Raw genomic sequence first — 22,328 nt, 5'->3', positions numbered from 1 at the left:
TCAGTTTCTAACAAAAACATGTTAAAAATGAAATTTATGTAATATAAAACTGCGTTCCTCGCAGACCTGGTGAGTAAATAAACGTCAAACAGCTTGAAAAACTAAGATCAAGGAAAAGGGAAATTGAGGAGAACGCTGTGGAACTATGCAGTGCCACAGGTTCGAAGGGAAGAAATTGACAACAGGACAAAACGGTTGACGAATGGGAAAAAATATAAAACCGAAAATATCTGCAATAACATCCACGGGATACTCAAGAGATATAATAGTAGAACAGGAAGAAACGAAGCTCTGTCTCTCTAGGCAATTTTTAAGCAGAAAATTAGTTTGCAGCTGTGCACAGATAAACAAGTCTCCGGCCGCATATTACTAATACTCAAAGAGAAAAATGGCGATCTGTTATGTATTGCCCGACGTCAGGGAGGATATGTTCCCAGCCTAAAATATTTTCCTACATTTAACTTCAGACCTTTTTTTTTTTAAAGCTATTGGTCATTTCTCCGCACTGCTGCCCCCTTCGCCTGACGGACGATAACGCGGACTCGAAGTGAAGACACGATAAATTGAATTGCCCGAGTGAAAACAGAGAGCTTGCCATAAATAACGGGGGCTGCAGAGGGTACACACACCTTATTAGTATGCGAAAAGCCGTCGAGATAAATGGGCTCCGGCGCTTCAGCGGCGGTGGGGACTCCGTTGATTATGCGTGGCGAGGACGCCTTCAATAGCTGCACTCCGTCACAGACGGCCTTGCGTACTATGACGACATACGAACCGCACGCTCAAACACTCTCCGTTCAGAGATTAATCTTACTTGCAATGCTCATTCCTCAGTATTTGGAAGAACCGTTACGTGTGCTGTGGTGCTTCTGGCGAAGATGGGTAGTATGACACTTCCCGAAACGTCGCGAGATATCAACGCTACCACTCGGCTGGAGACCCGAGAAACCTTCATCAATATTTTACGCCGGGAAAGCCTAAAGTCGCATTTTTGTTTGTAACTACTGTCACAGTGCCACCTGGATGCTTGTTGTAATATCTACACTCCTGGAAATTGAAATAAGAACACCGTGAATTCATTGTCCCAGGAAGGGGAAACTTTATTGACACATTCCTGGGGTCAGATACATCACATGATCACACTGACAGAACCACAGGCACATACACACAGGCAACAGAGCATGCACAATGTCGGCACTAGTACAGTGTATATCCACCTTTCGCAGCAATGCAGGCTGCTATTCTCCCATGGAGACGATCGTAGAGATGCTAGATGTAGTTCTGTGGAACGGCTTGCCATGCCATTTCCACCTGGCGCCTCAGTTGGACCAGCGTTCTTGCTGGACGTGCAGACCGCGTGAGACGACGCTTCATCCAGTCACAAACATGCTCATTGGGGGACAGATCCGGAGATCTTGCTGACCAGGGTAGTTGACTTACACCTTCTAGAGCACGTTGGGTGGCACAGGATACATGCGGACGTGCATTGTCCTGTTGGAACAGCAAGTTCCCTTGCCGGTCTAGGAATGGTAGCACGATGGGTTCGATGACGGTTTGGATGTACCGTGCACTATTCAGTGTCCCCTCGACGATCACCAGAGGTGTACGACCAGTGTAGGAGATCGCTCCCCACACCATTATGCTGGCTGTTGGCCCTGTGTGCCTCGGTCGTATGCAGTCCTGATTGTGGCGCTCACCTGCACGGCACCAAACACGCATACGACCAACATTGGCACCAAAGCAGAAGTGACTCTCATCGCTGAAGACGACACGTCTCTATTCGTCCCTCCATTCACGCCTGTCGCGACACCACTGGAGGCGGGCTGAACGATGTTGGGGCGTGAGCGGAAGACGGCCTAACGGTGTGGGGGATCGTAGCCCAGCTTCATGGAGACGGTTGCGAATGGTCCTCGCCGATATCCCAGGAGCAACAGTGTCGCTAATTTGCTGGGAAGTAGCGGTGCGGTCCCCTACGGCACTGCGTAGGATCCTACGGTCTTGGCGTGCATCCGTGCGTCGCTGCGGTCCGGTCCCAGGTCGACGGGCTCGTGCACCTTCCGCCGACCACTGGCGACAACATCGATGTACTGTGGAGACCTCACGCCCCAGGTGTTGAGCAATTCGGCGGTACGTCCACCCGGCCTCCCGCATGCCCACTATACGCCCTCGCTCAAAGTCCGTCAACTGCACATACGGTTCACGTCCATGCTGTCGCGGCATGCTACCAGTGTTAAAGACTGCGATGGAGCTCCGTATGCCACGGCAAACTGGCTGACACTGACGGCGGCGGTGCACAAATGCTGCGCAGCTAGCGCCATTCGACGGCCAACACCACGGTTCCTGGTGTGTCCGCTGTGCCGTGCGTGTGATCATTGCTTGTACAGCCCTCTCGCAGTGTCCGGAGCAAGTATGGTGGGTCTGACACACCGGTGTCAATGTGTTCTTTTTTCCATTTCCATGAGTGTATGATGCCAGACTTCTTCTGCTAATGTATGAATTTGAGCTTATATAATCAGTGTAATATGTACATTGTTTTATTTAATATTTATTTTATGCTTGACTTGTGTGTATTGTGTATTAAACAGGGAAGGCTTCGTCCCGCCGTAGCCCTCAGTGACTCACAGGCCCACAACAGGCCACAGCAGTCCACCCACCCCACCGCCGCCCCACACCGAACCCAGGGTTATTGTTGTGCGGTTCGGCCCCCAGAGCGCCCCGCCCCCCTCTCTCCGTCCGTCCCCAGGAACGTCTCATACCAGACGAGTGTAACCCTAAATGTTTGCGTGGTAGAGTAATCATGGTGTACGCGTACGTGGAGACAGTGTTTGTGCAACAGTCGCTGACATAGTGTAACTGAGGCGGAATAAGGGGAACCAGCCCGCATTCGCCACACTAGGTGGAAAAGCGCCAGGCATGCCTGACTTGCTGATATACCACTGTTCTCATGTGCTCTGTGATATGACACGGTATGAGAGGAGGTATGCTATATTCCACAGCATAGTCCATGCTTATGTAAACCTAAATGCGCCCCTTAACATCTGATCCCAGTGTGCTTGAATATGTTGATTTCTGCTTTACAGAGCAGATGATGGCAACATAGTTTGCTGAAACTAGTCATCACAATAAATGCTATGCAACAGCGATCTAAGCTGTCTGGAGTTTTACTTCTGTCTGTACATTAATTCAGATCGTCCCTAACTAGGTAACATCAAACATATATAAAATGATCAGCCTCCTAAAATCAGTACTGCCTGGTGGCGTTGAGGCAATGTGACGAGGCAGCAAAGGAACAGATGTAGAGCAGCAGCTAATGGAGATTCATTCGAATGACCACACGGGACGCAACTGAGGAAATTCGCTGGCGTAAACGACTTTCACAAAGGGCTGATGGGTGTAACCCAGCACTTGGGAACGAGGACCTCGGAAATGGCGAAGCTGGGCGGCTGTTTGAGTGCTATTGGTGTGAGCATCTGTGGAGAAAGATTGAAGGACGGTGAAACCACGAGTAGTCGACAAGGTGTTGCATGTGCACACTGCTGAACACGAGGATCCGCTGCAGACGACCCCTATGCGTTCCGATGTTGAACCAAAGATATAGTCAGTTACGACTGCATTGGGTACTAGATTATCGAGGTTGAACGGTGGATCGATGTAGATATGTCGTCTTGTCGGACGTATCACTTTTCACGAGGTCGACAATCGTGAACGGATACACCGTCATCCAGATGAAACGCTACTTGAAACACGTAATATTCCACGGACTGAGGCTGGTGGGGGAAGTATAATATTATGAAGTAATTTCACTGGGGTTTCCTTGAGACCTGTGGTACTAAACTAAGGTAGTTGTGGACTACGTGAACATGTTGTACACTACCTGCATCCCTTAACGCTTGATGTTTTCTCCGGATGTTTTCTTGCAGTAGGATGGCTGCCCTTGTTACAAGACCAGAATCGTGTTGAACTGGTTTGAGACGTACGATAGTGAACTCACGTTGATGTCTTCGCCCCCAAATTCGCCTGATGTGAACCAGATGGGACATATTTCGGGCACTATTGACCGTTATCTCCACGCCCTTAAACCACCGGCCCGTAATTCATGATAATTGCCACATGCCTGCTGAAACCTACCGCAAACGTCCAATCCATGCCGTGCTGGATTAACTCTGACAGGTGATCATGAAGGTTCGCTTTTCAGTGTAAGATAGGGTTATATCTGGTTTACATATTTACGCCCCGCACGCTGTATTTTACCCATAAGCAGCCTCTTGTAAGGGAAATACCACACACACTATCAGGTCCGTCTACCGGCTATCCTACTGAGGAATGCTGTACTACTGTTCTCCCCACTTATAATGTCTGTCAAACATGCGTGTGCATCATACGCAGATTTCATCTCACACAGTAAATAGGACATCCAGCTCCCCTTGGGAAGTTCATAGCATATAGTAATTGTTTCAGGAATTGTGACTCAGAGTGACAGCCAATTCAGAGACTCTCCATGCGAGTGAGATGAAAGTTGTATTTCCTGGTGTATCTGTGGTATCATTATTAGCCTCTGAAAAGAATGCAACTTTGTGACACGATGCACAGTGAGAGTTATATGGGTTGCGTGGCACATTATGTAGTAATGACAAAATACAGGTTAAACTAACATGGGCAACGATGCAAAGTGAGTACTCAGTCTTAGTGGGAAGTAGCAAAACTGCTGATGCTTACAAATTTGCACCTACTTGAAGAAGGGTGCATTGTGACAGAATAACCCTTCTGTATCTGTGCAGTAACTTTCGCCACTTCCCTGGGCTAATTTGTAACACGTGTGTTCTCACCTCGGTTGGCGTTTCTTACACTGGCTTACGAAAAGGGAAACAAGATAACAATGTGCTTAAAAACGTAAAGGGAAACAAGATAACAATGTGCTTAAAACTATGATCAAACACACAAAACGAACATCACTATACATTACTCCTTATGGTGCGGTACCCAGGACTAATGGTTGCTACACACGACGGAACAATGTGTGCTAAACCCCTAACTATCCGTCGGCGGTTACTCCATTCTAACTCAACATTATTTAATTACCGTTACGTAAACGCATCTAAACTGATAGTGGTCAGTATTTTCAGTGTTCTAGCTCCTTTGTTTGAACGTGTGAAATCGTGAGTTTAGAATAAATGCTAATGTTATAATTAATCCAGCACAATAAAGCCTAAACAGATTATATCTCTTTCTTAGCGTATGGCAAGCTTTCAAAATGTATTTGACTGAACCAACAACTTTTCAGATAATGACTGACATATCATACTCTGCGCATTTAATACAATTTATACCTCACCGTAAATAATAACTGTAATCTAATAATTAATACGGAATCTCAGTAAAACTTCTTTATATCAAGTATGTTAATAATAGAGAAACTTTACAGAAATGATAATCAGAAGATACTTCTACATTCGCGGTGGATTCATCTATATCCTTGCTCTTCACGTTAACGTGTGAAACGTCCCCTTAGAAAAATTATGCATGACTGTGCTTAAACTGACACACAATATTTTTTAGCGCAACGCAATCTGACTTTCAATAATCCCTACAAGAGAATGGCCCTGACTAAATTAACCTATGCGTTTCACAAATCACTTACCTCACAAAAATCTTCGTTACTCGAACTACTGCAATACAGCGAGCGCCACTACTGCCAGCTAAATAAAAGATTCAAACTACTGAAGGCACTAACTGCTGATAGGCATAGTTAGCAAATGAAAGATTTTGATAGAGAACAAGCAATGTATTTACCTCAATAGTGTTCAAAAGTCATAATATATATAGCAGTTCCCGACATCCAGTCTTACAAACTCCAAAACTCCTCCATTTCTCTCCTCACATCCACCACTGCTGGCGGCTCACCTCCAACTGCGAAACGCTACGCGCTGTTAACAGCCAACAGCCTAACACTACAATACCCAACAACAATGCAAACCAGCCACAGACTGCACACAGCACAGCCAGCGATTTTCATACAGAGCGCTATGTGGCGTTACCAGTATAGAAACCTAAACAGCCTACTTACATAGTCCCCATGCTCAGAACAAAAAATTTTACAAATTGCTTTTGGGCAGTGGCCAATACAGATTTGAAATTTTTTTTCATAATTACAATAACAAAGAAATCAAATGCACACACTTATTTATACAATGTTGGCCAAAGCTAAAATTTTCTCACAGTCCATAAAGACAGTCCTCATCATTCATCATAGCAAAATTGCAGTGTTTTTTTTTTTTTTTCAAAGTCTGAGCAGTAAAAGAAAATGCACATGAAAGTAGTGGATATCCATGCAGTCTTGAATAAGTAGTGTTGTCCTTCCAACGGAAAGACAGTGCTGACTCTTGACATGCAGACAGGTAGTGGGCCACAACAGAGCAAACCCACAGCAGAGTCAGTCCAAGTTCAAGAACATTGGTAGGTAGGTCATCACAGAGCAGACCCACTGTAGTCCTGGTAGAGAGTATGGTATTGGTGGGCCACCAAAGGTGCAGACCCACTGCAGTCCTTGTAGAAATAATGGTACTGGTGGGTCATCAAAGGTGCAGACCCACTGCAGTCCTTGTAGAAATAATGGTATTGGTGGGTCATCAAAGGTGCAAACCCACTGTAGTCCTTGTAGAGACGGCCAGCAGCCATCTGTTGCGACTGTGAAGGTGCACAATCACCATCGAAGAGTCTTGCAGAGAATACAGCAAGTCCATAAACCACCACTTGTGCACTCACAAAGTTTTTGGAGTTGTCCTTAAAGGGCAGCAATGCTGTTAACCAGTCCCTTGCTGAATTATAGACACACTTGGGAGCACTAACAGTGCTCTTTTTTTCACGTATTGTGCATATACTATAACCAACTGAAATGTGTGCAGTGAAATGAATGCTTACATGGTACTTAATGTGATCAACTGGTGTCAATTACAATTTTATAACATGAGAATACAATTACAGAAATACAGAAAATGTCATTAAAACATAATAATACAGATAAAATTTGTAGTAATACAGGCTTTGCAAAAGAATAGAAATAAACATGTACATCAGTGTTACAGGAATTATGACATCAGTAAATAAATAAAATAATGATAATAGTTTTTGAAACATTAATTTCGCATATGAGCATTGAAACAGAACAGAATTAATAATGTCTAACATCTTTACAAAGTAAATAACATATTAATTGAAAAATTCTACAACATAAATCTTATTAGCTAAACACATAAAGACAGGAAAAAGACAAATACACAATGGTACATAAACACATAGTGGAATAATACAAAAGGAAAAACAGGGTTCGTTTTCAGTGTAACATTTGGTACTGCAGTCCAATCCAAAACTTCATTCCATAGATCTTTCCTCTTATTTCAACATTTGTTTCCACCAAAGAAAATCCTATCCAAGCATGCTTTCTGTATATATATGTTAACATATTTCTTACCTCATTATTTATTTTCCATTATCGTACATCATCATTTATTTCCAAGAAAATCCTATCTAAACCTGTTGTCCCTAAACCTTACTTTTTTGTTCACATCCTTTTTCAAAATACTCTTTTTGGCCAAACCATTTTCTTATAGCTTCTCAATGCATTTCATCCAATTCATCACAACTCGTTCTCATATATAGCCTACCCCATCTTAAGCTAACTTAAATCTACTGAGCTCAGATGCTAAACTAAGGGGTGAGGCAATGCAGCAGCACAAAACAATTAACACAAACAGCAATGACAAAGAAATGCAAATTGACAAAGCAAGCAGCAGTAAAGTAATAACTTATCTCTAAACATGACAAACCCACAAGCAGAAAAAACAGTATACTAAAGACAACAATGCAGATAAGGGAAATGTATATTCACATCTTAATGTCTGTATAATTAAAGTGGTGCACCTCAAAAACTTATTCTATAAAAAATTACCAAGTAGTTGAAAAGAAAATTATGTATGCAGTTACTGTTATTAATCTCTTCTTGTTGTTCTTTCCATTCCAATTGCTCCTTTTTTGAAGAATATGGATCATAAAATTATTATTTAATAGATCTGTTGACAGAAAGTATTCACATTAGCAAATGCATTTAATTTTATTTCAGAAAACCAATGCTGTAACACAGCTGGAAACCAGATATCAAATGAAATAAGCAATTATCTAAAGCGAAGTATAAAAATATAATTCAATAGTCATGTGGCATTTCATAAGTTAGTAGAAATTCTCACAACTCTCGTAGAAAGACACTTGTCATAATCAGGTGTGCATATGTAAGAATATTTCCCATCAGTTCATTAGCATTTCAGTAAGTAGCACAAAGCACGTGCTCCACAGTATGATCATATGTTTCCAAGTTTGAGCGTGTCGTATTTGCGATGCTTTCTACAAAGAAATGTCAGTAGCGAGGATAATGGCCTCTTTTTTTCCACCTGTGCCTCTGAAAGGCACACATTAATGGCTTTTTTCCAGGCGACTGTCGCGCAGCTGGGTGCCCACGACGCATTACGTGAAAGTGGTCACTTAACTACCTTACCGAAATATTTGCAACAGCAGTGACAGTCTCATATAAAAATTTCACAGCTCGAGAATTTGCGTTACAAATGTGTAGAAACAAAATCCTATCAATATAACAGAGTCCAAAAAATTTTCGGCGGCATTGTGATACATTCACGCATGTACACAGATTTCATAACTCTTGAAGTACGATTCTCAGCTTATTGATCACAAACATACCTCAACAGCATAATACACACCGTTATCGCAATAATATCATAACAGATCAATCACATCTCAGATTCGCCGCAGCTTCTTTCAATAATTTCAAGACCTTCAATAAAGTCATCTACCTCAAACGTACTTCAAAAATCATGATCCCTTACCAAATACATCATTCTAAGCTCTCATATTATCACAATGCTTCCAAAAAAATATGAACAGTTCGCAAATTACAGACAAAATACAATTTCATAAGTGTGAAGTTGTCCAACTGTGTAATTACGTAAACATCTGTCACTGATGTAGTAAAAAAAATGTTTGTTTCTGTGTTAAATAATCAGGCAGCTGTGTAATTCTGTGTTGGAGAAATATGGTACCGATGTGTAAAGTTGTATAAGCAAATACCATATTATCCAGGGCTCCTTGTGCTTGCCACACACTTGGTACACAAAATAAGCGTGTACCCCCCTGAGAATTAATGTGATTATACCCTCAGGTGTTACAGATTACAGCAATGGAATGAAATGTATCACGGAAAACTTCCTTTGTAATTCAAAAATCTTAAAAAATAAATGGTTTAAGTACAAAATTAATCACTCAAATGCGTGTCCTGTAGCGTTAAATGTACGTCTTGCTGTAAGATAATTCTGTGGGAGTGTCGTAGTTATCGTCCTCTGTAAGCAAAGTTCTGCTGAAGTCAATGTACTTACCTCATCATAAACGAAAGTGAAATTCTTTGCGTATAGATATCGTAGTTATTACGTACCTCACCGTGATCAAGAAAGTACTATAATGTAACGTATTTTTGTGCTACGGAAAAGGCTGTCTCATTGTAGCTATACTACAAAGTTACTATTAAAACATGTTTTACTTTCCAGAAGAATTCAGAAAAACTGTGCAGGTATAAAACAGATACCCCTCAAAAGCAACAATGTAAATTGTGTCACATATTAGTAGCGTCGTGATATAATCGTGTAGCTATCAAAGAAACCAAATGCTAAGTCATCTTTAATCTCACCGAATGTACTTCAAATAAAGAGTATCTTTTCAAGTAAACCAAAATGTTGCATTAAAATCTCATTAGCAGCATATGTTCTAAGTATGTAAGCCTGATAGTCGTTACATAATCGTGCAACTAATCAAGAATGTACAAATAACAACACTGTGTCGTCTGTTCGCTATAACAATGCATTCGTAATTTCTGTTTAAATAAGTTCACTTGGTTCTTGACTGGAGATTTAACTTCAAACATTGTTGCATGTTAACAGTTTCTTAAGTCTGACAAAGCATACTAGAAATGTGAAGTGAAAAGTTTTATGGCAAAGACCAAGTTATAAAGCAGATTATCTTTCAATAAACGGTTTTACGTGTGAAATGTGGTGCAATCCTTTACTCTTCCTAGTACGCAGAGTTTCAACTTCAACGCCATTAGCCATTATCATGTGGTATACTTCGGCTTCTGTAAGGCCCATTGTAAATCAGAAATAATTTCTGACTCAAGTGTTTCTTCTTATGTGACAATGAATGAACTCTGATGAGAACTTTCTGACCAATATATAATTTCTTTGCCTTTGCTTTACCGTGTAGCTTTTTTCTTTTGTCTGCTGCAGACTTTATATTTTTAATAGCCAAATCAATTATGTCTTTGTGTCGAAGTTTACGTGTATTGGGGAAAGGTACAAGCACTCTGATTCTGTTCGGTGGTTCTTCATTCTTCAGTACAAGAGTAGGTGGTAAAGCAGTGGAGTCATGACGCATTTCATTCAGCACATTTTGAAATAAGTGTCAATATCTGTCCCAATGCTGATGCTTTCTGTGACACTGAAGTTTGCAAAGCTTATTGATTTCTTTCATAATCCGTTCAGACGGGTTACAATGTGGTGAGTACAATGAAATAAAAACAGGTTTGATTTTATGGTTCCGAAGCATGCGTGACCAAACAGCACATCTGAATTGCGGTCCGTTATCTGAAATGACTTTAGCAACGTGGCCAACTTCACGTAAGAAATTTTTAACAAAGACGTTGGATACAGATCGTCCAGTGGCTTTACGTAACGGAGTGAAAGAAACAAATTTTGAAGTAAGTTCAACAGCGACTAGAACGTACGAAAATCCATTCGATGTTCTGACAAGGGGTCCCAAGAGAACAACAGCAGAAAATTCTTTTAATTTAGAAGGAATGATAGGAAACAACGGAACGCGATGTGAGATAATAGATGATTTCGCCTTTTGACAAAGTTTACAAATAGACAAGACTCTTCGAATTCTGTATTCCATATTGTTAAAATAACTAGTCGTTCGAAGAATATTATAACATTTTCGTGGACCAAAATATGCGTAGCTGAAATGAATGTACCAAATGAGCTAATTAACAAAATCGTCTGGAATGCAAAGCACCCATAGCTTGTCATCAACAATGCAGCGTTTGAAGAGTATGTTGTTTCTAACCAGATAATAACGCCGAATCTGTGTGTCTTTTCTTGCCATTTACTTTTGATGTCTTTCCAGATCGGATCTTGATCTTGTTCATGAGCAATGTCCTTTAAAGATGTGGTGATGAAGTTTACAAAGGTGACTTTCTGAATGTAAAGAATACTGAAATTTTCCTCGAGGTTGCCTTCTGTGTTACTTTTCTCAAGCCCAGCTGGTGCTCGTGGCAGTGCGTCCGCAACAATGTTCTTGCCGGGAATGTAAGCTATTGTGAAGTGGAATTCTTGCAGAAACAATGCCCAACGTTTTAACCTGTCATGATTTAATTTTGAAGACATAAGAAATTGTAATGCACCATGATCACTGTATACTTTTACGTGCTTGCCAGAAAGAAAGAAACGGAATTTGTTAAATGTACAAACAACAGCTAAAGCTTCTAATTCAGTAACGGAATAATTTTTTTCAGATTTTGTTAGCACTCCGATAGCAAAAGCAGTGGTTTTCTGAACAGTAGTGTCATTTTCTATGGCTTCTTGAAATAAATGAGCACCAAGACCGACTTTAGAAGAATCTGTGCTAAGGCAGAAATCTTGTGACAGATCTGGGTGTGCTAGTATTGGCGCGTTAAGTAGCGATTCTTTCAAAGAATTGAATTCCAACTGTGCTTCTTCGTCCCAGTCCCAAATAGTATTTTTCCAGTGAGAGAACAAAGTTTTGGTGTAACTAGAATTTGCATATTCAGAAAACGACGGCAAAAATTTACGAGACCTAGAAAATTGCGGACTTTTTTGTGGATGCAACTGGAATGGCTCTGAATGCTTCTAACTTTTCAGGATCCGACTGAATGCCTTCAGAGGAAATAATATGTCCCAAAAACCTCACCTGTGACCTACCGAATTCAGACTTTTCCAAGTTAACTGTAATTCCAGATTCTGGAAAAATACGTAGCAAACTATTGCGGATGCGATTATGTTGTTCCCATGAGGCTTCTGCTGTCAGAATATCGTCCACGTATAAGGTGATGTGACATTTTAAGAACTCAGGTAATGTGGAATTTAGCCCGCGAATGAATGTTGCCGAAGAAATGTTGAAACCAAATGGAAGTTTCCGAAATTGATAACAAACGCCGAAACAAAGAAAAGCTGTGTATTTTCTACATTCTGGATGAAGTTCGATCTGATAAAAGCGGGATCTGAGATCAATAGAAGACAACACTTTAACACCATTAAAATTTTGAAGAAGTATTTCCATCGTTTGTGGCCTGTCTGTTTCAGGAATAATGTCAGTGTTGATTTGTCTCGAATCTAAGACAAGTCTCATCGATCCATTTTTCTTCTCAACAACATGTAATGGATTGTTGTATGAGCTTACTGCTTTCTTTGGGTTTGGAATTATTATATTCTTCTTGAAGTCTGAGGGAATTTCGCCTGTCTCATACATCTTGCTCACCAGATGGTAGAATTTTGTCAGTACTGGCTCTCCCAAGGCCGTCAGTAGTTCCATTGGAATGTTGTCTACTCCGGGGGCCTTGTTTCGACTCAGGTCTTTCAGTGCTCTGTCAAACTCTTCACGCAGTATCATATCTCCTATTTCATCTCCATCTACCTCCTCTTCCATTTCCATAATACTGTTGTCAAGAACATCGCCCCTGTATAGACCCTCTACATACTCCTTCCACCTTTCTGTTCTCCCTTCTTTGCTTAGAACTGGGTTTCCGTATGAGCTCTTGATATTCATGCAAGTGGTTCTCTTCTCTCCAAAGGTTTCTTTAATTTTCCTGTAGGCAGTATCTATCTTACCCCTAGAGAGATAAGCCTCTACATCCTTACATTTGTCCTCTAGCCATCCCTGCTTAGCCATTTTGCACTTCCTGTCGATGTCATTTTTGAGACGTTTGTATTCCTTTTTGCCTGCTTCATTTGCTGCATTTTTATATTTTCTCCTTTCATCAATTAAATTCAATATTTCTTCTGTTAACCAAGGATTTCTACTAATCCCCGCCTTTTTAGCTACTTCGTCATCTGCTGCCTTCACTACTTCATCCCTCAAAGCTACCCATTCTTCTTCCACCGTATTTCTTTCCCCCATTCCTGTAAATTGCTCCCTTATGCTCTCCCTAAAACTCGGTATAACCTCTGGTTTAGTCAGTTTATCCAGCTCCCATCCCCTTAAATTCCCACCTTTTTGCAGTTTCTTCAGTTTTAATCTACAGTTCATAACCAATAGATTATGGTCAGCGTCCACATCTGCACTTCGAAATGTCTTACAATTTAAAATCTGGTTCCCAAATCTCTGTCTTACCATTATATAATCTATCTGAAACCTGTCAGTATGTCCAGACTTCTTCCATGTATACAACCTCCTTTCATGATTCTTGAACCAAGTTTTAGCTATGATTAAGTTATGCTCTGTGCAAAATTCTACCAGGCGGCTTTCTCTTTCATTTCTTAGTCCCAATCCATATTCACCTACTACGTTTCTTTTTCTTCCTTTTCCTACTGTCGACTTCAGTCACCCATGACTACTAAATATTCGTCTCCCTTGACTACCTGAATAATTTTTTTTTTATCTCATCATACATTTCGCCAATTTCTTCATCGTCTGCAGAGCTAGTTGGCATATAAACTTGTACTACTGTAGTAGGCGTGGGGGTCGTGTCTATCTTGGCCACAATAATACGTTCACTATGCTGTTTGTAGTAGCTTAACCGCACTCCTATTTTTTATTCATTATTAAACCTACTCCTGCATTACCCTGTTTGATTTTGTATTTATAACCCTGTATTCACCTGACCAAAAGTCTTGTTCCTCCTGCCACTGAACTTCACTAATTCCCACTATATCTAACTTTAACTTATCCATTTCCCTTTTTAAATTTTCTAACGTACCTACCCGATTAAGGGATCTGACATTCCACGCTCCGATCCGTACAACGCCAGTTTTCTTTCTCCTGATAACGACGTCCTTTTGAGTAGTCCCCGCCCGGAGATCCGAACGGGGGACTATTTTACCTCCGTAATATTTTACCCAAGAGGTCGCCATCATCATTTAATCATACAGTAAAGTTTCATGTCCTCGGGAAAAATTACGGCCGTAGTTTCCCCTTGCTTTCAGCCGTTCGCAGTACCACAACAGCAAGGTCGTTTTGGTTAGTGTTACAGGGCCAGATCAGTCAATCATCCAGACTGTTGCCCCTGCAACTACTGAAAAGGCTGCTGCCCCTCTTCAGGAACCACGCGTTTGCCTGGCCTGTCAACAGATACCCCTCCGTTGTGGTTGCACCTACGGTACGGCTTTCTGTATCGTTGAGGCACGCAAGCCTCCCCACCAACGGCAAGGTCCATGGTTCATGGGGGGAGGATTATAACAATAGTTATAAAAAAAATCATTCCAAGAAAGAGGTAATTTTGTAAATCTCCGGTACGCGCCCATGAAATCTTGTGAGAGGCTCATATCGAATGCTAACGAATGTCGGCAGCCGGTCATGTTGTCATCGATAATGTGTGTAACATCAAAATGAATCCACGTTCGCGGGAATTATTGTGAAGCAGCGTTACCCCTTCGCATAGCTAAAAGTTAATGTCAAAGACTGTTTCTGACTGCTCATTACTAATATTTACTATGATTTTACTTCTTGTAACTTTTATTCAAATGATTATTTTGCTTTCTTTAAGGAGAAAATGTCTTTCACTTCTTTTCTTTCCTATTATTTGGTAAATTAAGAGTCAACCATCTATTTCAGTTTAACGCGCCTTAGTTTTTTTTTTTCTTTTTTCCTTCTGTGTACAGAAGCAGTCGACAATAGTGAACGAGTGAACACAAAACATTAGACCCCAGACAGTCGGTCCAATATTAAAGCAAATTACATAAACAAAAATCCTATATGCAACCACCATTGTTTACCACATTATTTAAGTAGATCAAAGCAAAATTAAGACTCTTCTGGTGTTGGCTGATGGTGACTCACTATGTATAAGTACTTTAAAGACACTCGCAAAAAAAATAGTTCCAATTAATTGTTTAATTGTCACCCAACTTTCGAGGCAAGATCTTTTCGATGAGTGGGTGAAACTTTATCATGTAAGACGAACCATTTATCAAGTTCCTAAATTCGTTAGTGCCAGCAAAATACTACTCATCGCTCCGGAGCTACTATTATCCTAAGCGAAAATAAATAAACTTCTCCAATTAAGATGCATCATACTGTTAGCTCTACTGTTCGCAGTTACATAATTTCCTACACCGAACACTCAGTTCAATCAGAGGATACTAAATTCCCGCACCGAACAACAGTTACAGCACTCAATCTTAGATACGTTTGCAAAACTGGAGTAAACATAAGCAAGTTTAGATAACTATTCCAGTCAACATATGAACGCTCTTTGTAATCACAACCCATTAACCAGAGACAGTCTGGACAGTCTACGCTATTGAATTTTCGCTTCCAACGAAATATTCTCCACTTTATCTTCTCCCCCTCCGCGCTATCAAAACCCAGATATCCATCGTTATCTCCACTACTGATCACGTTTATCATTTACTATGAATCCTTAGACGGAACTTGTAGTATCTGTCTTTTCGCTAGGCCGAATAAGTCAGCACTCGTCCAAAAAAAGAACAAATTCACTCCATAGTACGAGTGCTACTGTTCCGCTCCAGCTAATAGGCCAACCAATATAGCTAGCAACAGCCACTGAAAAGTCCTCTTTACTGAAATAACCAAGCTCAGCCAGACGCATCTACTTTGACTCACCCTACCCCGCCCCACCATCCTAAGCATAGCTCATCCTACAACTGGCTTAATCCAGTACAAATGTAGAACAATACCGTTTATTTCAATAATTAACTTAGTTTTTAGATGGCAGTCTGGTCTTTTTTTTTCTTACGGCCGGCTGCTAACAGCGTAGTCTTTGCCACTCGACCTGTTCGCGCTGTCTGCTTACAGTAAATAGCATCTTTGCCACAAAAAGTTGTACCCGGCCAATGACTAGCGTGGGTAGACTATAACACATAAGCAACATATAATAATAAAGTAAAAGCGCATTCAACACATGTTGTGTGCAATCCGGCCCTTGTAACTGTAGGTTAAAACCACTGCAACAATAAGTTAAAACGAACCAGCCTACGGTGGCGGCTCTTCGAAAGACTATTTCCGTTCGATCCGTCACAAGGGACTCTTCATAGCTTGTAAAAAACATATCACTGAGAGCCAGTAATTAGAGCAGAATGCGTGTGCATTGATTAAACTACTCTTTATTGGTCGCACTGGGAAATTGAAAGCAAATTCTGTCCCATTATTGTCCACATAGTGAGTGAAAGTGAAAGAATCTTCAACGTACTTTAGTATAAAAAATAGCTTTTATCATACTTTTTTTCGAGATTTATGGAGAATGGTTGCGAAACTGCAAACATATTATGTTGGTGTCGTTCTATGGCCAGCTTTCACAATGACTAAAGCCTTCTACACATCGCTACAAAACAATTTGCTACTCTGAACGGGAATCATTGACCAAACAAGGATCTCCTATCGCAGGAGAAGGAATGTTGTAGTTACAACGGCATCGCCGACCATTAGTTTGATAAAGGTCATACATTTTTACCTCTTTTCCTTTTATGGTTTAGAAGCCTCTTGTAAAAGTATGTCAATATAGCTCCAAATGAGCCGCCGTTTCCGTGGAAGTGATTTAGACGTCAGTAATGCCTCTGAAAATAGACATAATGTCACCATCGCGGTTTTCTTTATAAGTGCGAATTTAGAAAATTTGTTCCAGTTTCACTCCGACAGCCCGGCAACCGGAGGTCTCTATCTGCACATGCACCAGTGATTTTCCACTTTAGAGATTCGACGCATGTCAGTAGACGGTATCATGTTTTATAGACTACTCATCCAGTCTTAGTCAACCACGTGGGTACAACCCTTTTTGCTTCCAGATAAGTTTCTCAAACATGCAAAGAAGATGTAACGCTATGATTTTAAAAAAAAGTCCAGAGTCTCTTAAAATGTCACAACATATGAGAGCGAAGTGCGTCTGTAACCACTGAAGTCGGGTACTGTTCCATGGTGTAGAAGACTTCAAAGAAATTGACACCCGAAATACTTATCCTGTAACCAAAACGTACAGTACTGCTCCACTGTGACAACTCACGTAGCATAAGACGAGATTCAATTGTGTATGAGTGTCTATCGTTGCTGATGCTGAGGGTGTTTTCGAGGTCCAACCACAACCGTCAGATATACTTGACGTTCCCAGTACGCAGGCCGTGACTCTACTTATTTTCAATACACTACACGCAACTGATATTTTCGTGAAAATAACTGCTCCATGTCCGACCCCACGAATAATATTTTCCCAACACCTCCATCGGCAAACACCCATCGTAATTTTTTAGATGCTTACGCCGACAGTGGCTGTGCCGGACTGTGACTGATTTCGCCAGCATCCGCCATTGTTCACGAATGCCTCTTCGCTCTTTTACGTCACCATTTACAGAAGAGACTTCTCTTATGACTTCCGTTGGTGTCACTGTAGAAGACACACAGAATCATAAAAGCTTCCATCTGATACTACACCACTGTTACGAGAAAGTGCAGCGGAAGGAGAGAAACGGCAGGAAGCAATTCCTTTAAACTGCTGCCGCCGAGCGTCCAGCGCCGTTTTATGAGACTTTCAAGAGGCGCATTACATACCCGCTTTTCCCTCTACACGCTGCAAAAGCTTCCATTAGCGCAACTTAGTTATTGGCATAAGCACCACAGTTCGGCTCTTGTGCTCAGTTATTGCGACGTTTCCAGCAACAATTATATCTTTCTGGTAGGGTCTGAAGGCATCCTCAAGAACTCTGTAATAATGTTACGGTAACTGATATCTTAATGTGGAATACTATTACTTTTTTTGTAAAATAGAGCCCCCAGATAAATGAGGACAGCGTCATGTTTAGGACATTTTGCAAAAGAAATTGAATGGATTATGACTGGGAGATTCCATCAGGCAATACTTTCTCCTTCCCTAAACTCAAATACATGGTCTAAACTCAACTTCAAATAAGAAAATCCAAAGTTGCTACAGCGATCTTGAATGCACGCTGTTTACGTATCAAATTTACGAGCATGTGCAGTTGGTACTCTTCGGATTTTCCCATTGAAAGGATGTAATTTTTTTTCTCGATTTATAAATTTCAGAAATAAATTACGTCGATACTGGTAATTCTGACACTAAAATGTTATGCTACCATATAAGATTTCGCGTAGCTTTTGAATTAACAGACAATCACTAATAGATAATGGGAAAGCGGCAACAATTATTTTGAATGTGTGGCATCATGTGAAGCATGAAGATATGTTTGCCGAAGAACGCAATCTGTCGAAAAACCAGATTAAAATAAATTAATCGGATACAGCATTTTATGGATAGGGGTTGGAAAAGATGAGATGTAAATACAGTCTCTACGTTCAAATGCACCTGAAAACTGTAAGCCATAACTGGTAGTTGTTTCTGGACTATGTGCCTGCTCATCACTTACTGTGGACCAATATTCTATTTAGAAATGACTGTCTATTTCACTGTGCGTTAACCACGGCCGTTGAGTGTAGCTTCAGCAGTGTTCTCCCAGTCGAGGAGGACTGATACAAGCCATACACAAGATCAAACGAAGAACAGCGCGTTTCGTTACAGGACCATTTAGTCCGCACGAGAGCGTTGCAGAGATGCTCAACAAATTACAGACGCTACAAGAGGAGCGTTATGTAGCACAGCGAGGTGTTTAATTGAAATTTCGAGATATTACTTTCCAGGGAGAGTCAGACAAAGTATTACTTTCTCCCACAAACACGCCGTGAAATGACCACAAGAAGAAACTTCGAGAAACTGGAGCTAATAAAGCTTACCAAGAGTCATTCTTCCCACGCACCACTCGAGAGTGGATCAGCAAAGGGGGGGACCACTTGGTGGTACCACATTTACCCTCCGCCACAACGTCAGGTGCACTGCAGAGTAGTGATGTAGATGTGGATGTAGAACAGGGTATGAGTGATCATAAGGCCGTCACAGCGTCACTCAGTATGGCTGTAGGAAGATCTTTCTGGTTAGCAAAAGTGATAAGAGACAGATTTCATACTATCCGACAACTCAAAACTAAAATTTGATCTCCGGCACTGACATCGTCGATCATCAAAGAACAAAGTTTAAGGTATCACCTGGTAATTGGCTGAAAAGTGCCAGGCACTACAGTACATGATTACTCAAACAGCAGATCCTCTCTTCCTTGATGGTTAGGGAATGAAAGGTAATGGGAACTCATCTGGTAAATTACTGAAAAATACCTGTCTCTTTAGCACGTAGTTAATCAAACAGAATGCGTTGCATTCATGGTTAGGAAATTCAACGAGACCAGTAATTGATTGAAACATCCATGACTCTTCAACAGACAATTACTTGAGCAACATGCGCTTCCCTCAGGTGTATGAAATGGAAGCTAATAAGATCTCACTTGATAAATGACTGAAAAGTTCCTGACTCTTCGATAGGTAATTACTCGAAAAGAGAGCTCTACTTTCAAGGACACAGAATAAAAAGTAATCAGTGCTCATCCACTAACTGCCTGAAAAGACACTGACTCTTCAGTAAGTAATTTCTTGAACAGAACGTCCCGCCATCTTGGGCAGAGAATGAGAGGTAATGAGAGCTCACCTCATAATTGTGAGAAAATAAAACGCCTACAGCTGTCTTTACTATTTCATTCATTTTGTTGCATCTAGTTTCGGCGCTACAAGCCGCTATCTTCAGGTTGTAGTTGATGCAGAAGGGGTTGACAAGCGCATCAGCGGTCAGCATAACCGGTTACACAGACTATCTGACAACGCTGGTATTAGCACTCTAAACATCAACTGCAAACTGACTAGATAAACATTCAAAATACCCCATAATTGGTTGAAACTTCCTGACACTTCAGTAGGTAATTACTCAAACGGCACACTCTTCCTCGAGGTTTAGGGAATGAAAGGTAATGAAAGCTCACTTAGTAACTGGCTGAAAAGTGATTGTCTCTGCAGTAGATAATTACTCGAACAGCATGCTCTACATTCAGGTGTAGAGAATGAAAGGTAATTAGAGCTCACGTGGTAATTGGCTCCAAAGACCCTGACTCTTCACTAAGTAATTACTCAGGAAGCAACTGGTACCTTCAGTGGAAGGGTATTTAAAGTAATGAGAGCTCACCTAGTAACTGGCTGAAAATTCCCTGCGTCTTCAGTCAGTAATTACTCGATTAGCGTGCTTTACCTTCAGGGCTAAGGAGCGAAATCTAATGAGGTGTCACTTGATAATTGGCTGAAAAGTTTCTGACTCTTCAGTAGGTCCGGGGGTAGGTAATGAGAGCGCATCAGTTAACTGGGTGAAACTTTTCTGAGTTTTCAGTACATAACTACTGGAACAGGGTGCTCTGCCTTCAAGCCTCGGAAATGAAAGGTAATAGAGCTCACCTGGAAATTGACTCTTCAGTATGTGATTGCTGAAACAGCATTGTCTCCCTTCAGGAGTAGCGAATCGAAAGTAATGAAACTACTGAAATGTATTGTACTGCATTGCTCCCCATGTTTGTGAGCGGATGCCACGCCGTACAGTGATACAAACACACATACACAACTCACAGCACGTAATTAAGATACAAAGAATTTTGATTCTTGTCAGTGACAATGGAGAACATTCTCCAATAAATAAATCAAAGCAGGTCTAATGACCTGGTACACTCCACAGTGTTAGGGACGTTTCCCTTGGCCGTCAAATAAATGGCAGGACAGATAAGCCTGTCCTTTCTATTTATAATTGAGGACCTCTCTGCCCTGTGGGGCTGTGATTTCTGTAAACCATAACTGGCTTGTGGTTCTGGACTGCGTAGCTACACATCGTTTACTGTGGCCCAGATTTCGACTGAGTAACGACAATGTTTTTCACTGTGCTCTTCCAAGAAGACATCTCTCTTCAATGTATTACTCGTGGTAGTTGACTCTAGACTAAGCGGTCTTCCCCCCAGTCGAAGTACATATCACACCTCTGTACTACAGTGTGAAAATCACGTCCCAGACTGAGATTCATAGGAAAAATCTTAAGTAAATATATCCGCCCATTAAAGGAGTGACTTCCAGGCCGCTCGTTCCACCGATTCTTCAGTACTGTTTGTCAATGTGGGACTCTTACCGCGTAGGACTAATAGAAAAGATAGAGAAAATCCTAAGAAGGACGGCACGTTCTGTCACGAAATCGTTTAGTCAGCGCGATAGCGTTGCAGAGATACTCAACTAATTCCAATGGTAGATGCTACGACAGATTCGCTGTGCATCACGGGAGGTTTATTACCGAAAATTCAGAAGAGTACTTTCCAGGAAAAGTTGGACAACTACTACTACCGCCCACACACTTCTCGCGAAATGACCACAACTAGAAACTTCCAGACAACACAGTTAATACATACGATTATCGACAATGCTTCTTCCCACGTGCCATTCGCGTAAGGAACAGGATAATGTAGCTTACTCGGTACTGATGTAAATACAGATGTAGATACAGATGTAGAACAGTGATTCAGTGATCATAAGGCCATCACAACATCACGGAATACGGCTGCAAATAGGAATAGAAATACAAGTAGGAAGATCTTTTGGTTTAGGAAGAGCGATAAGAGATTTCAGGTTACCTAACAGTCAAACACGAAGTGTTGAGCTTCAGTGGACAAAGTAAAATGCTTCAATACCCTTTAGGCACATATGTACAGAAAGATTTGTGAGAGTCAGAAAAGCCCCACCGTTGTTTGGCAACCATGCTAGAAAGCTGTTACAAAAGACAGAAGCAGAGAGAGCTTCCTGCAAATTTAAAGTAGCCAAAACATCAGAGAAAAGAAAATACTTGAGGAGGACTATGAGTGAAGCTTTCAATGAATTCGAATGTAAAACTCTGTCAACTAACTTGACGGAAAATCTTAAGAATATTTAGCCTTATGGTAAATCTGTAAAGGAATGACACAGAAGGTCTAAATACTAAACGTCCTTTTTCAAAACTGCTTCACATATGAAGATCCCACTGGAATTCCTACTTTGAATCATTCACTATCGACAAAAAAAAAACGAAACAATTAACCAAGTGATATAAATGCAAATGAAATGTCTCAACAGAGAAAGGG

This window comes from Schistocerca gregaria, chromosome 4, assembly GCF_023897955.1.
Source record: "Schistocerca gregaria isolate iqSchGreg1 chromosome 4, iqSchGreg1.2, whole genome shotgun sequence".
Lineage (NCBI taxonomy): Eukaryota > Metazoa > Arthropoda > Insecta > Orthoptera > Acrididae > Schistocerca > Schistocerca gregaria.
Note: the sequence above shows the minus strand (reverse complement) of the source record.